Raw genomic sequence first — 17,107 nt, 5'->3', positions numbered from 1 at the left:
AGGGAAACTCCATGAGAAGATGCAGACTGGGGACTGTTCCCAGATGGGAACAGCGAGCCTTGGAATTGTCTGAAGGGAAGAAAGAGGGATCCTTTCAGCAGAAGGATCAGCTGTCAAACGGAGATGTTACCAGAAAATTACTCAGAAGTGTTTAGTTCCCAAGCCAAGTCAATCTCCTGCCTCACGAGGCTTGGAAATCTGAGAAGACCTCTACTAAAGCTGGCTAAAAGTGGTCCCTGCTGATGACTAATTAAAACAACTCTTTTAAAAGGAGGCAGGACTGGTTCAATACTCACCGACCATCTTGCCAAGATCAGAGTTCTCTGCCCACCAAGGACCCAGCAACCAGCAGGGCCATTTCTCCCACTCTCCAGCAGGGACCTCCTCCCTCCACATCCAGGGAGCTGCAGCCACTCAGGGAACACCAGCTGAGTCCTGGCCTGGGAACAGGAGAAGGACAAGGAATATTTCTAAGTCATTCCAACCTCAGCAGTGTCCAGACCTGGGAGAAAGCACTTCCCACACCACTCTTGGAATTTTCTTCCCTGTCCCTTCCAGCTTTGGAAGGTTTCTGTGGGAGCCTGACTCTACTTGTGCAGTTTAGAAACTGCACATCCCTAAAGCATTCCCTTGGGAACATGAAGCTTTCCTCGTGCATTTCATTTCTTTATCCCAAATATTTTCCCTGATTATCCACAATCTAAAAAGAAAAAAATCTCCTACTTTCCCACCCCTGATTCTCTCATTTTTACTTCAAACTATTTATTTAATGGAGCTTTTCTCAATATCTGCCCCCACATCTTTCCCTACGTGCCCACTACTCATCACCTCATCTTTCCCTGGAAGTGTTAATTCTCTACTCTTGGAGTCAGGTTTTGCCTCCAAAATTTTCCCTGCCTTTCCACTACAGAGTTCCTCATTTTCCCCCAAAAATATTCATCCTGTCCCCTACAGATATATGCACAGCTCCATTCCCTTGGGTCTTGCCACTGGTCACCAGAGGGGAAAGATCAGTGTCTGCTCCTCCTCTTCCACTGAGCTTTATATACATTTGATTTGCCAGGTCTTCAAAAATTTTAAGAACACTTTTTTCTTTTTTAATCTGCAAATGCAGTTCCAGTATCAGATACTGCTTTCAGTATCATTGAAGAGATGATAAAGCCCTTATCAAACAAAAAGGCAGGTGAGCTCAGTGCTGTTTCAACAGGGTACAATCAGCTTCTAAAGGTTTGTTCTGAACAGCTCTGGGCTGCCCACACTTCATTCTCCATGGAATTTGTGTTCCAGCCCCTCTGGTGTTCAGGATGCCCCTTCTGCTGGGGGCAGCAATGGACACAGGCTGACTCCTAGGAAGATTGTTGCAGGAGGAGCTGCAACAATTCTCCTCTTTTGGGCTGCTCTGGTTCAATTTGCAGATTTCAGTTTGATTTGTGGATTGGTGCCTGTGGAGCTGGAGGAGCCAGCACAGAGTTGTTTCTTATCTTCTGTCTCTCTATTACTCATGATCACTTAGGTCTTTATGACAGTGCTCCTTCATGAACCCCCAGCTTTAGAACTTTTTAAATCACAACAGTTGTCAGGGCTGCCTTGCTTGTGGTTTATTACAGTAATTTACTGCCTGCTCCTAGATTGTCTTTAAAAAAATCCAAAACAATGTATTAATCTCCTGTGGCAATTTTTCTGTATTTTGTATCCAAGTTCTGCAAGGAATGTAAAGTTTCCAGTATAAAGACACGTGTTGTGTATGTCAGAGATCAAAGGTCATTATTACAGGATTCTTACAGTTGCTTTGGTAAATAGCCATGGGAAACACTCCCATGATGTGGGAGCCTGCAGATAACAGAAAGATCAAATGGAATGCAACTCCAGATGCAGCTGCAAGAAACATTAAGTTTTTCACTAAAAACAAAGTGGGGAAGGGGGGCGGGTGGCAGAAAGTCAGGACAACTACTTACATAAATAATCTAAAATACAATTTATTCCATACTGCAAGCAAGATACTTGTATGAGTGTGTGGAATGCTGCTCCCTCAGCTCCTTTGGGATAAAGCAAAAGAGGATGGATTGTTTGCTCTTCTCTCTCTCTCTCTGTCCATCTTTGCTGCATTTAAACCAAGTATTTAGTCATTCTGGTAAACTTTCTCATCATGGGCACTCTCTGGTGTTCCAGATTTGATGATAAGGGTTGGTAACTTTTTAAATGGGGAAAAGGATTCCTGACAGTAGCTGGAGGGGAAGGTATTTCCAAAAGGATTATTTTTCTACTTAGTCTATTACAGAACTGCTGTGACTGTCCCATCCCTGTCAGTGTCCAAGGCCAGGCTGGATGGGGCTCGGAGCAGTCTGGGATAGTGGAAGCTGTCCCTGCCCATGGCAGGGGGTTGGAGCTGGATGAGCTTTAAGGTCCTGTCCAACTCCAGCCATTCTGTGATTCTCACAGGGAGTGAGTCTTTAAAAGTTCAGAGTTCAGACATTTCAGTCTCATGGCAGGATGCTTTTCATAGGACAGAACTAACCTGTCCCTAAAGCATCCATCAGGGGTCTCTGGATGTGGCACTTACACACGTGGTGGCCTTGGCAGAGTTAGGTTTGCAGCTGGATTGAACAATCTTGAAGGTCTTTTCTAACCTAAATGATTCTGTAATTTTAAGAATAATTTACAGATGTGGGTGTGGCATGACCAGATTGTCTTTTCCCATCAAGCGATCAGGCTTTCATAGGTAATTTCATTTGGTCACTGATGGGCAAAGAATTTTATGGCACTGTCATCTGTAATTCTGTGAAATGCCCAGTTTAATCTTGTGTACAACAATGAATGATTACACATTTCCTTGTCATTAAAAAACCTGGGAAGCATCTTCCAACCCTTCAAATTCAAATGGAGGATGAGCTTTTGTTTCTTCTGAAGGTTGAGTTTCACTGAGAATGTAGACCAGAATTTGCAAGTGTTTCAGTATGTCCCAGGTGAACTTTCACATTGTAATTGATTTATACTAACAAAACCTGAGTGCAAACTTGACCCCACTGCACTCAGGGAGAGTCTTTGCCTTCAGCGTGGCCAAGATCAATACTAAGAATAATTGCAAGGTAGCTGTTGAAACTGAAGTTCAAGGTAGAAAAATGGGCTGGGTGTAAATCCTCTCTGCAGTCAGGCTGTATTTTTTCTCTTGTTCTTCCTCTGCAGTTATCATTGCACATATTTTTGGGCATTTAGACATATAAATCAATATATGTTTATAATATATATTTAATTCACACAGGCTGCAGATGAGATTATTGTAACAGAACTTTGTCACTTTTAGGCACAGTAATGCATCTCTTAATAATCCAGACTTTCTAAAGGTAAAGCTTCTTAGGAGCTGAGAGGTTAAAGTCATGTACAGCTGTTAATAATGAAGAAGAAGAAAAAAAAAATTGAGCAATGCTCACATACTGCACTCAAGGTCAGTACCACAGGTAATGGCTCAGAGAACAAGTCAGACCCAAAAACAGCATTTGGACAAGAAGTTTGTGTCAAAGCAATGAAATTGGTTCACATTTCACATGGTTTATTTCATAGAGCTGGAAATGGTATAACCAATATTTTTTATAAACAAGCTCTTAAAAATTACCTACTGTGAATGGAAGGATGTTGTTTATTTTTTAAATGATAGAGCATTTTCTTGCAGAGAAGATCTCTGCTTTCCTGATGCCACTAATGATGTGATAATGCCTTGCAGTGCTGTCTTGAGAAAGCCCAGGGCTGGTTCAAGGCAGGCTCTTTGTGTCTGGCACAGTACAGGACCATCAGCACAGCAGTGAATCCCAGGAATAATCCAGTTACAGGAGCAAAGCCCACCAGACCAACTCAACTGGCTTCTCTCCCCCCACCCACCTCCAGATCCAGCTTGGGATTCTTCACACAGCACTCTCAGGATGGTGTAAACATTGCCTAGGAGCATAATCTGGCAGATATTTGAACATAAGTAGCTTTTATTCTGGACTAGCTCTGTTAGAGTTATCCCCACGTTTAAATAAATATTTATTCTTGGAGTGTACATGGTAAAATTAAACTCCACAATTAAATTGCTGCATTAGTTGGTGGTTAAGTGGAGACTCGTGGCAGCACAGTAATTCTGCACTGAAAGTTTAAAAAGAGACAAAATAAGAAAAACAGGTGGAGCCACAGGCAAAAAAAAAATAGCAAATGTTTACAACATCTTAACTATACTGAGATATTTGTAAAATTATAGAAAACTTATATTTAAGTGATCTATTAAAACTTAAATAGCAGTGATCTGCACCTCAACTTCAAACCTACTTTGATTTTTAACACAACAATTTTAGTTGAAATATTTCTCCAAGAAACACACTGGATCATTGACATTAGGAAAATATTTGTAACATTTTCTTAAGAATGGGTAAACACTAATGAATTGCTGAGTTCTTTCTGCATCAGAGACAGCACTTGGGAGTTCAAGGGCCTTTTGCTGAAATTCCAGGACAAATATTACTGGTGAGCTGAGCAGAGCTTTTCCTATGGAAATAGGAAACTTGGCTGCAGAGCAAAGCCAGGATAAACATGTGGATTCAGCCATCATTTAGCTTAAGCAAAGCCACACAAAAATAGCTGCAAACTTTACTGAGCAGATGTGCCTCCCCTTCTGTCAACTTGGGATACCACTTCCAGATTTTTAACTTTGCCTGTTGGTTCTCATTGTTACAGCCATTCTTATCCTTGCTGGGCATTTTTAGTGATGAATTTACTTTCCCAAAGCCCACAAACTGAAAAACAAGTCTTCTAGTCTTGCCTGTTGAAAGTGTCACTGTGTGTAGGAATAAAGGAAAGATTCCTGGGGCTAGAAGGAGACTGAGGAAGGCAGCACACTCCTGTTCACAAAGAGGAATGAGGCTCTCCACAGAAGGGAAACTGATCACTGGCTGCTGAAGTTGGTGGATTTTCCAAATTGGTGACATGTCTATGTACATGTGAATTGTGAGGAAAATTCTGACTAACGGTGGGTTGGGATTTGAGTCACCCAGCTGGGATTGCTCCACACATTCCTCAAGCCTTTCTGTGGGAAAGGATTAGTTTAGTACTCTCCCTTGGCTTGTTTTTTAGTGTTTAATGGAGTGAGGTGGTGCCTGTGGCCACAATTCGAGGAGAAGTGAGGGTCTGACCCTCTCACACTTGACAAATATATCTGCTCTCCAACCACTTGCACATACCTGTGTTATTCCACATGCAGCAAGTGTTGGTGTAACGATGAGTCCAAATTAAAATAGACACAAACTCAACAAGACTGACACTTCAGTGTTGAGTGTTGTCCTGTCCCCAGCCTCACTGGGTGGTGTAGCAGTGGTAACTCAGTGTCTCACCTCATCTGCCTTCTGGAACAAGGAGGATTCCCATGGGTTTCTGCTTAGTCTTTATAATGGGAACCCTGGACTTAATCTGCAAAATCTCATTATCTGGCTTTTCGTTTGGGGTGATTTGACAGTGCTGTGGCAGAATTACATCACTTAAATGGGTGTAATGCTGAGAACAGGAATTAGGCCATCAAATCTGAAACCCTGCTAAGATAGCATGGGTGTCACTGCTATTCGAAGCTCACCAAATCCCACTGATGTGGGGTTCACCTAGAGTTTGGGAAAGGGAGGTCTTTGCTTCTTAATCTGTTACTAATGCTGAAATAATATATGAAATAATAGATAATGTATTAAATATATATATTATACATCTAAATATATTCATATATAACAGATAATATATGAAATAATAATAAATAATAATGCTGGTTTGGATCCTCACTTATGTAGCAGGTTGTTAGTCAATGGGTGCTATGAAGAGGAGTAATTTATAATTCTTGGTTCTGAGACTCTCCAGGTAAAGGGTAATCCTTTCCACTGGTGCTTCTGAGAGCAGGCAGGAAAGAAAAATGCTGAGCTGAGACAAAACAAGGTAGGAAAACTCAGATTTTTGTTTGAAAAGCAGGACCTTGAAGCTAACATCAAGAACCTATTTGCTATTTTCATTGGCAGGATAAGGCTGAAACCACCAGCCATGCAAAGCTCTGTTTCTCATAAAGTCCCATGATTTTGGGTATGGGGCATGAGTGAACTGTTCTGACTGCAATAGCTTTGCTTCTTGGCAGTGGCTGGGGAGATGGATGAACTTCAGTGCTTTAACATCAGTGTCTACATCATCATTTGTCTCAGAATGGCTGCTGAGAGCTGTTCCTCAGCCTCACATGGAGCTGGAGCAGGCTCCATGGGCACACTTTGCACCCAAGGATGGTGTTGGTGTGGATGCTGTTGTAAACCCATGAAGGAAAAGGAAAAAAGAAGGGAGCTCTTTCCACTGCTATTTTTATTCTGCCTTGCATCACATATACAGGGATACTGAGTTCAGCCATTGTGCATTTTAAACAACGAGCCTGGTGTTGGGATCTCTGTGTTTAGTCCTTCAGCTTTGCATCCTGGGTGACCTTTGGACTTCATACATTGTCTGTTTCCCACCTGTGAAAACACAGCCTAAAGCACTCCACACTTCAAAGGCCTTTCCTTGAGAAGAATCGATTCACTGTTACAGTAAGAACAATCATAAAGTGCTCAAAGCTGAGGGAAGGCTTCTCCTACCTGGGAAGGCTGCACAGATGGAGAGTTAATAATTGCCAGATGTAATTACTGTCAAGCTGAGGCTGCCTTTCTGAGCAATGTACAGGGAGTTAATGCCATAAGGAAATCAGCATCACAGCTTGTGCTGTGGCTCAGGTATGGGATGGAAAGTTCTTGCCACTTTGTTAATGAATTGGTGTACCATTAGGATAAAACAATAACGAGGAGCATCACAGAACAGTGGAGTGGCTGGACTTCAAGGCCTGGAGAAGTCAGTTGTTTCCTGCTGCTGGCTCTCCTTGCCTGACAAGGAATGCTGCTGCAGCCTCACAGTGATGATTTTGTTGGTGGCTCTTCCTGAAAAGCAAAATAAGCACAATGAACCAAACTTGAGTCTGAGAAGCTGAACTTGCAGGCAGCACACCTTTTTTCAGCTTGATTAATTAAAATTTAATCACTTGCTGGGACACAGCTGCTGATAGAAAACCAGCATATGGAACTGATCTGTGATTGTCTGAAGAAAATAAGAAGTTGTGCACACATTGGCCCTGCACTGCTGGTACATCAATCGCTGTTTATATTTAAAACTCATCAGATTGACAGAGAGTCTGAGTTCTTACTGTGACTTGGCTTTTGAAGGTTTTTGGAGAAAATGGCATGTGGAGATGAGCTTTGTGCTATCTATAGGATTTCCTGTCTCACAATAGCTCACCCAGCTGTCTTCTCTATAGCTGAATATTCATCCCCGAGTAATGATGCGCAGAAGATGTAATTCTGCAGTGCAGCACAGTGCCAATGGCAGCTGTAGATTTGCTGTCCCCCCATGTTAGTACAGAACACAGAGCCTTCAGTGTCCCACTACAAAGAATTGTGTGGTCATAGCACCCTTCTTGCAAGTGTACCTGGGTCATTGCTGAGCTTGTACTTGTAATTGTTCCCTCAAGTGATTTTAGCACATTCCCTGTGGTGTGCAAAGTGCAAATTGATGTAACAATCAATTCAAGCCTCTCTCAGGCTGAGAGAGGCTTGAAATCTCTTGGAGAAGGTCGTATATAGAAATAACTGATTCTGCACATTTCTGTCAGGGGGATGGAGCTAACCTCTGTTTTGCTCCTGGCCTTGATCACAGAACAGATGGAGCTGGAAGAGACCTCTGGAGACCATCCAGTCCAAGCCCCCTGCTTGAGCAGGTTCACTTGGAGCAGGTTGCACAGGATCACATCCAGATGAGTTTTGAATGTCTCTAGAAAAAGAGATTCCTCCACTCTCTGGGCAGCCTTTTCCAGTGCTCTGTCACCTGCAGAGTAAAAAAATTTTCCTCATGTTCAAATGGAACTTTGTGTTCCAGTTTGTACCCATTGCCCTTTGTCTTACCACTGGGCACCACTGAAAAGAGCCTGTTCCCCTCTTCTTGACACACACCCTTAAAATATTGGGACATATTGGTAATATCCCATCTCAGGTGTCTCTTCTCCATTCTTCCTCATCAGCTATTACTGTCCAGACAGCTACTGTGAGATATATCTTAGATTAAGGGATTCTTTTAAAAATCCCAGCCTTTACTAAAGGAGATTCCTGAACTGGAACTGGAACTGGACTGGCTGTAAACAAGGACTTCCAGTGCCTTGTTTACAGCCAGTCACTGGGCTGAGCAGTGCTGCCCTTGAAAGAGTCCTCCAGAACATATCCACCAGGCAGAGCTCAGGTTAGACCAGATGGTGGTCCTGATTACCAGAAATAAGTGGGAACAGAAGATGTGTGTAGCATCTACGGTGTGTGTAGCGGAAGCTGGCAATGTGCAAGGAACCTAAATGTCTCAGAGGGAGATCCTCCCTGGTGCTGCACCTGCTACCCAGATCACAGAGCCAGAGAAATCACAGCAGTGGCACTGTCACCCAGGGAAACCTCTCATTTAATTGACAGGCAGAGATGGCCACAGAGACAGGTGAATCCCCAGCGAGGGCACTGGTGCACACGCAGGGAAATGTTATTCCAGAGTTTGTCCTAGCTCCAGTGCAGAAACATCCCCTGCAGATCTGCCTGCTCTGCTGGGTAATGCTTCTCTTTAAATATCATTCTGTGCTAGCTTGACATTTCCCCCTCCTGCCAGCTACAGAGCTGGTCTAGAAAGCTGGAGGGGCTTTTTTTTGTGAAGTGGGAGCATTCAAGCAGAGAGGCAGATCTGCTGCAGGGCACCAAAAAATAAATGATACCAGCCCTCACCAAACAGAGTGCAGATGGAAATTTCAGCTGTCACAGAGATGTTCTTGTTCCTCCTGCACCAGCACAGTATTTACCTCACCAAGACACAGGTACTCTGCTGTCCTGCAGCTGTAGGATCTTGCTTTCAGAAGCTGCTTGTGTCGGTTTCAAATCTAAGACAAATACCTACAGCAGGTTACAACAAGGGATGGAGGAGAAAGACAAGCATAATATGACTGGAGGTTGCCGTTTTGTCTCTTGGCATCTGTTCTTGCTGTGATTTGTTTCTGGGTTTTGTTCAAAGATTCATTATCTTTTTGTGCTCAACGCCCTCCTTATCCTGCCCTGCTGGAGGAGCTGCTGCCCCTGGCCCAGGCCTTGTGTGGGACATGAGGACATAAAAACCAGCTTTTCCCACAGTCCTGGAGTCCCTGGAAAGGGTGTGTGTCCGTCTGAGGTGCACGTGAGCACAGCCCCTCCCAGCCTGGAAGGGTGTTGTGCTTTTCCCCCCTGCTGGCTTCCTTCCAAGCTCCTTCCTCTCATCCTCATCCTCCCCACAGCAATGGCCCATGGAGTCTCATTCAGCCATTTCACAATAGCACTGTATTGATGCTGGAAGTTCAGATCATTATTTACAGAGATTGCTTCCCCTCTGACACTCCAAAAGCTGCTGGCAGCCCTGCACAGCACTTGTGCCAGCTGCCTTCCCAAGGAAAGCAAATTCCAGACTGATCAGTCTTGAGATCTGGGGCACAGAAGGGGATGTGAGCTCTGAGCAGAGCAAGATCTCACTTCTGCCACCCCTTTTTGGCAATGCCATGGCTGCTTTTGGGTTGGATGAGACAAATGTTTTGAAACTGCCTAAAACCTGTGTTGGTTGAAGTCACCTGGGGCCCGTGCCAGTCTCCCAGCTCTCCTTTGATGTGTGTCTCCCAGCTTGTTAATGCAGGAGCAATCAGCTGCATCATTTTCATGGGAAGCAGGAGGGCAGCTTGCCTTAATGTCTTCCTATGTGCTAAATATGACATGTTGAATTTAAAAATGCCCCCACACACTTCATGCAGCTTTGGTAGCTCACTGTGGAGGCCCACACTGATTGCTGCAGCCTATGGGGATTCTGTGGGCTGAGTGACAATGGGGGACAGGAAAGACCTGTGCTTTTTAAGTCCTTTTTCCATCATACTTTATCATAAGAAATGCAACATAGTTTGTCCCATGTTACTGGAACATCCCCATGATCTGCTGTGTTTGCAGGAGAGGGGGAGTTCAGTTTGTCCCCTGCAGGGACATGCCCCTGTATCAATGTTCATTTATTAATTAATCTGACTAACCTGGCAGACCATTACAGGCCTGCTGCCCACAGAAGAACCCGTGCAAAGCTCATCACTGTATCTTTTTCATAAAACATAGCTGGTTTAGACAGATCATTTCCAGGTGGTGAATCAAAGTGCTTGCTGCTGGTCAGTACCCCTCGAAACCTAATCCTGAGGAGAGGTGGCACTTCCATTCCCTGCTTTTATTCACCATTCAGCCAGAAACACAAGCTTTTTGTGGGTAGTCTCCAGTTAGTTTCTCAGCTTTGAATTTATTGCTATTCCTCTTTCAGATTATTTAGCTTGTTCAGCTCCAATATCCTTTCCGCACATGTAGAAAAATCCCTTTTATCAAAAGCTGGTTCACTTCAGCAATTCTTCTTCCAGATGTTCAGATGGTAATTCCATCAGCTGGGCTGATTTTATGTTCTTTAAAACTTTAGTAGCAAATGTTCATTATTTTCACCTTGAATTTCATTTAATTTTTAAATATATATATTAAACTTATATTTTAATACTCAATATAAAAAATCACTTTATTTTAAATAGGCTTATATGTTAAGTATGCTGTTGAATTATTAGTGAATGCAGCTTAAGTATTTACTTCTGTATATGTAAAAATATAGATATATGCTTTAAAAGAAGGCAGGATTTTTAAAAATCATCCAGTCTAAACCCCTGTTTCCCAAACACTAAAGGGGACTTTTGTGTTTGAAAAACACTTGCCAGAAGATAACGATTACTTCTGACTTGTTCTATCTTAAAAGGCAAAATATCATTCCTCAGATGCCTGAAAACTGAAACATCTTTTAATGTCCCCTGCACGTGATTTGTGTATAAATTAAAGGCCTCATATTGTAAATTCCTGGGGGTTTTTTTGTTGTTTTTTTTTTTTTTTTTTTTAAATTTTCAGGGGTTTGTGTACAAATATAGCAGTGCTGTATGAAAGTACACAAGAATTAATCTGAGTAAGGGGAAGTGGAGACTAAATTATTTGATAGTGCTGAAATAGTTCTTTCCAGAACCCAGGATTAGAAAAAATACCCACAGCACTGACTTTGATCACTTACATTTGAAACTTCTTTAAAGAACTTTTGTGAGAGAAAACTATCCTTTTAGGAACCAAAGCTGCTTTTTTAGAAGAGGGACACAGCTGTTCTCTGAAACTGAAGCAGACCTTCTGCTCTTGGAGGCCTTGGTGAAACCTGCTTGGTGCACTCTTACCACTGTCTCTTTAAAGGAGTTCTCAGGAGCTTTTGGCACGAAGTCAAAACATGACAGGACTGCTCATGCAGGATCCCTCATGCCTGTGCATTAGCAAATTGGGCATTAATGAGCTGATAGGGCTTGTGAAGTTCAGCAGGAGGCATTTAGCTGAGCAGAGCTGACTGCCGCAGGTATTGCAGTGAAACTCAGCTGCCAGAGGAGGTGTGGCTCCCATCCTCAGCAAGGTCAGGCCTGGGGTGGCATTAATCTCATCTGGGATGCATGTTTGCATTAATCTGTTCTGAGATGCATGTTTCCATTAATCTCATCTGAGATGCATGTTTGCTTATCTGCCCTTACGTTGTGCTCACCTGCTTTCTGTGCCTTCCTTTTCCTGCTGTGCGTGTTTGACCTTTCATCGCTCACAACGTGTGTTGCATCCATGCTGTTCTTGTCCCTGTGCAGGAGCTGCAGTGGCAGCAGGACACATTAAATGGATGCAGAAGGTACAGCTGAATGAGACACAGGGACCCTGCAGCCTGGCAGAACTCCTGTCCTAGCCTTCACCTCCTCTCTTAGTGTCCACCACCTTTTTCAGGCTAATCCATGGATGAACACATGCGCATTCCCATAAAATAGCTTGATGTTCACATTGTGATTTTCATATTATTTTGCTTAGCTGCTGTTCTTGGAATATTTGCTTTCATGAAAATCCTAAGTATCCATCTCTTCATTCTGAATACATTGCTGTGTTTCAAAATGTTAAAAGCAACTCTATGTCAGGGGTGGAAGTTAGAATGTTTGACCAGCTTTAACAGGGACATTGTTGAATAAGTGCAATCTGAAAAAGCAGAAGAAATTCTTCACTGTGAGGGTGGCGAGGCCCTGGCACAGGTTTCCTGGAGAAGTCATGGATGCTCCATCCCTGGAAGTGTTTCAGGCCAGGCTGGATGGGGCTCTGAGCAAGCTGGGATAGTGGAAGGTGTCCCTGCCCATGGCAGGGGGCTGGGAACTGGATGGGCTTTAAGGTCTCTTCCAACCCAAACCATTCTGTGATTTGGTGACATCCAGATTTCAATTTTGTAATGACTTCAGTGAGATATTCAGGCATTTTTGCAATAGGAAGAGGCAACTATTCCTCCAATTCACAGGCAGACAACTGAAATTCAGTCCATCCTGAACACCTTCTGGCAGGAATGCTGAAGGGTGATTTTAGTTTTTGCCCCATTGTTTGTCTCATGGATGGTCCTCAAATAGTTTGTTTTAGGTATATAATGTAAATATTTTCATTTTATAGGCTTAGTGAAATTCTAGTTATAAACTATTTCTATCAGCCATACTCAATCAGACATTACTTATTCCCCACTTAAACAAAATCCCTTTGTTCCTTCTTCTACTTAGCCTTAACACAAAAAGACAGGGCTCACAAGTGAAGTGAAGAATAAAGATCATTTTGATGTCTTTTCTAACCTAAAAAATAGGTATCTTCCATGAATGAAAGCTTTATTCTCCACATCTGTTGAGAGGGGGAGAGAGAGAGAGACAGGGAGATCAAAACCAGTAGTACCTAAATCAGTGATCACCATTTCTTTGTGCTCCCTTGGAGCTGTATTTTCCCTTGGAGCTGTCTCTTCTTCCAGGACAAAATAATCTCTATTTTCTGTTTGTCTGTCACTTTGCTGGGAGCATGCCAAGCACCCTCCTGACTGATAGAGTGAGACAGCTCAGTGACTACTCCAGTCAGCCCCTAAGACTTCCCTTATCACTTCTTGTCTCTCCAGAGCAGAAGATTCCAGTAATCTCAAGTGATTAACTTGCTTGGGTGCTGCCACCTGATTGACTCAGCCAGGGAGCCTGGTTTGGCTTCCCACCTCAGTGAGTCACCAGCAAGAGGCATTTCCAGAGAGGTCAGTCCAGGAACAAACGATGTGAACGCATCTCTTGCAGATGGGAAGCAAACGCAGTTCCTGCTCCCGTCTGGGCAGGATGCTGTCGCCTTCCTCCGCCGCCTCTCAGCCCGAATATTTCAGGAATGTCTGAAGCTCGTTGTTTTCCCCTCCCCAAGGCCACCGAAAGCCTGAGCCCAGGGCCAGGCTGGCCAAGCCGGCTCTGACACAGCCTCATTGTGCGGCTGTGGCTGTGGCGGCGTGCCGGGCAGCGACATCCGCGCTCAGCACGGCTGCTGCTGCAGGGAATGCTCGGGGGGACCAACCCTCTGCAGCATCACAGCCCCGCCGTGGTGTTTGAGATTCTCCTCAGAAAGGTGCTCCGTGCTGTCCCGGTGCTGGAGCGATCTGGGGAGTGCCTGTCAGCCTGGCTCTGTCAGGACTGTGGAATGACAGCCTTGAGCAGCACTTCGGGCGGTTCTTCATTACCTGCTCGAAGTTGATGCCAAGAACAAGCCAGGAGATGTGCTTGGGTATCTGAGAAACTTCAGGAAGACATTCACATGATTCACCAGGCAATGGGGATGTGGAAACTCATTTTGAAAGGAACGAAAGCAATATGTGCTTGGAGTTAGTGGGAAGTGAAAAGTGAGAGTTATGCTGGTGGCTGGAGAGCAAAGCTTAGGTGTGGGATGTCATCAGCAGCCAGGCATGGATGAAGGATAGCAGTGAGGTCAGCTGTGATTAACAGTGTGCGTTGTGCAAGGGATGAGTTTGGCTGTGGCTAGAAGGACGGTCTCCTCCAGATTAGGCAGATGCTACAAAGGGAGTTTCTGTTATGTCCTGCTGCATCCAGCACGCCTGCTTTGCTCTGATAACACTTTGCTGTGCTTCACAGACTCGGGTATGTGCCTTGCTGTGCCAGCCACGTGTGTGCATTGCAGTGGAGAGGTGCTTATCTGGGACATTCCAGTGTGGGGGCTACCAGGAAAAGTTATTGCTGGCACCTCTATGCCAATTCCTGACTCCTTTGCTGAACATTTTGTCCTGTGTTTGAAGTTAAACACTTTGAGTACCCAAAGGGTTTCTCTTCAGCTCGATCGAGCACTGACTATACCAGAAATCCTCTCCTGAGTGTAAGCAACAATTATCTGCTGATACTGAAATGGAGAGAATGCTGTAACAAGTACACGTATGTGAACCAATGAGGATTTCAGCCCAGTTAAAGTGCACTTATACCTAAATTAGTGAGTGGGAGACCTCCAGAGAGAGGAAAAAAAAAGTTTGGTAGGCCTACAGAAATTTAGGAATGTAAAACTTTCTCAAAGCATAACCTTTCCTGTCCTGCTTTTGATGACAGCAATGATTCAGAGTAATGGGAAGACAATGGTCTGGAACACCCAATCTTTTCAAGCAGTTGTGCTATGGCCATGGTATGGATTCCTCCAGCTGAGCCTGATGTGATTCCTGCTCATGTCAGGAGGTTTTCTCTTGCTCACATTTTACATAAAATATGCAGCATCTTCTGATTTGTAACACTGCTCTTTGTGATTTCCAGATTCACACTGACACATCTCTGAGGTTCATGCTGGAGAGGTTTCTGCAGTTAATTACATGGGTATGTGAAATTTTATGGAAAGTTTCCTTGTCCACTGGAAAAGGAACTGGAGTTTGCTTTTTCTTGATTTTCAGGGATTAATTACACAAGATTCCAGATCAAATACACAAAACTGATCATCTGAAACTGGGTACCCAAAACAGTCCCAAGCCCTGGGGCAGATTGGTCACTTCCTAAACAACCTTCTGCTTTTTGGGGGGTTGGAACCAGAAACTTCAGGACAGAGAAACTTTAGACCAGAAAGTGCAGCAGAGCCAAGGCAGGACAGCATCTCTTCCATCAGTTCAGCAGCAGGCTCAGTGTGCAGGGTTTTTCCTCGTGTTTTCAAGCACTGTGGGAAGAGCCAGGGATGGGACAGCCAAGGTCAGAAGTTTGACTGTTTCAGGGGTACAGTTTGGGAGCATTTTGTACTCAGCTGCTCTGGATTATGAATCCTTTGGGCACTGAATCTCTCCTGTCCTTTTTAGGAAGGAATTGGAGAGGAATTTAAACACAAGGAGAAAGGTTCAGTCATGGATTTGACAGTTAGAAATTGTTTGTAGCAGTGCTTTGTCCCAGGACTGAACATGGTGTCACACTGAAGCTCAAGGCCAAAACAGTTTGCTCTGTAGGGTATTTAACAATCAGGATACTTCAGGCAGGTGAAAACCAGGACAGCTTTGACAGCCCAGCTACAATAGCTGGTCAGAAGAGCAAATATTTTCAAGGTAATGGCTTGTAACAATAAAACTGTGCTGCTGCTGCTGAGAGAGTGAATTCCAGCTCCCTCATGTGAAAGAAGCTCCCAGGACAAAAGCACCATTTTCTCTGCTTATACCTCCATCTGCACAAGGTGCTTTTCAGGCACTGCTCTGCCTTCAGAGGATCTTATCACAGCCCTGACTGACACAACTGTGCCAGGAGAGTCAGTGGTGGAGCCCTGACCTGAAAACACCCTGGCTCAGCTGCGGGGTTAATACTAGGCTGGAAATAAAGAGAGGGAGTCACTGAGTTCACTTTGTGAGCTGTCCTGAAGTGAAAGCCGTGCACAGCCTGGGTGGGAAACCATTGTTCTTTGGGAAGGAGATCCCTCAGCTCTTTCAGCTATTGCATTTTGGGGAACTGGTTTGATCTAAGGGAAAACCTTTGGGGCCCAACAAAGTGATGAATTTATTTACACGAAGTTCTTAAGAACTGGCTGTGATATACATGGCATGTTATTGTGTTTCAGTGCCTTCCTTGGGAGCTAGCACTGATAGAATCACAGAATTGTAGCATGGGTTGGGTTGGAAGGGACCTCGAGGATCATCCAGCTCCAACCCCCTGCCATGGGCAGGGACACCTTCCACTATCCCCGCTTTCTCAGAGCCCCATCCAGCCTGGCCTTGGACACTGCCAGGGATGGGGCACCCACAGCTTCTCTGGGCACCCTGTGCCAGGGCCTCACCTGGCCCTGAAAAGGGAAGAGTTTTTTCTTAAAATCACCTGCTTTGTGACAGGGATCTTGGAGCTCATCTGCTCACGCCACTGATCCTGAAAATGAACTGCACTAGGACACTACTGCTGGCTGTACCACGCTGTGAGTGTGTGGGAGATGGGACGTACTGCCCAAAGAAAATCCTGTCACAAAGTGCACACTGCTCCTTCAAAATGCCTCTGACAGCTCTTGAAATACTGGGCTTAATGCCATTTATTGATTTGTAACCACGGAGACGGTGCGTGCTCCCAGTGCAAAGTGAGGGAAAAGCTCTTTTCCTTCACCTCCTCATGGAATGAATGATGCTGGAAAATGCTCTTACTCCTTGTAACCTCCCCGAGCCTTCACAGGAGGGACCAGCACGTTGTTTGCCTTCTCAGAGGTTGCTGCATTTTCACAAAGATGGAGAAAATCAACCATTCCTTGCAAACCAGCCTGGAGCAAAAAGGGCTATGCTGTTCTGGGAGATGAGAGATCAGCACACCAGAAAGCCTTATCAGAGATTTGTCTTAACTTGCAAAGGTATTTTCTTTGATGAAAGAATCCAAACAGTTGTTTGAAATGTTCTGTCTGCTGAGATTTGTTTTCAGAGAGATCTCTCTCATGCCATCCTGACAAATGAAGCCATTCTGCATTAGGTTTTTTAATAAAGATCTTCACTTTCTGAATTAAAAATTAAAAGCACAAAAACCACAATCAACAGGAAATTCAGTTGAAAAACAAAGGCTGAAGAATAGTGGATATTTGTTCTGAGTGTTTGTTCTTGAGCAAGTCCAAGCCCAGCCATTTCAGGAAGGATGGAGAGCTGGAGTGGGATCCCTGTGATTCAG

Source organism: Melospiza georgiana, chromosome 4, assembly GCF_028018845.1.
Source record: "Melospiza georgiana isolate bMelGeo1 chromosome 4, bMelGeo1.pri, whole genome shotgun sequence".
NCBI classification, from domain to species: domain Eukaryota; kingdom Metazoa; phylum Chordata; class Aves; order Passeriformes; family Passerellidae; genus Melospiza; species Melospiza georgiana.
Note: the sequence above shows the minus strand (reverse complement) of the source record.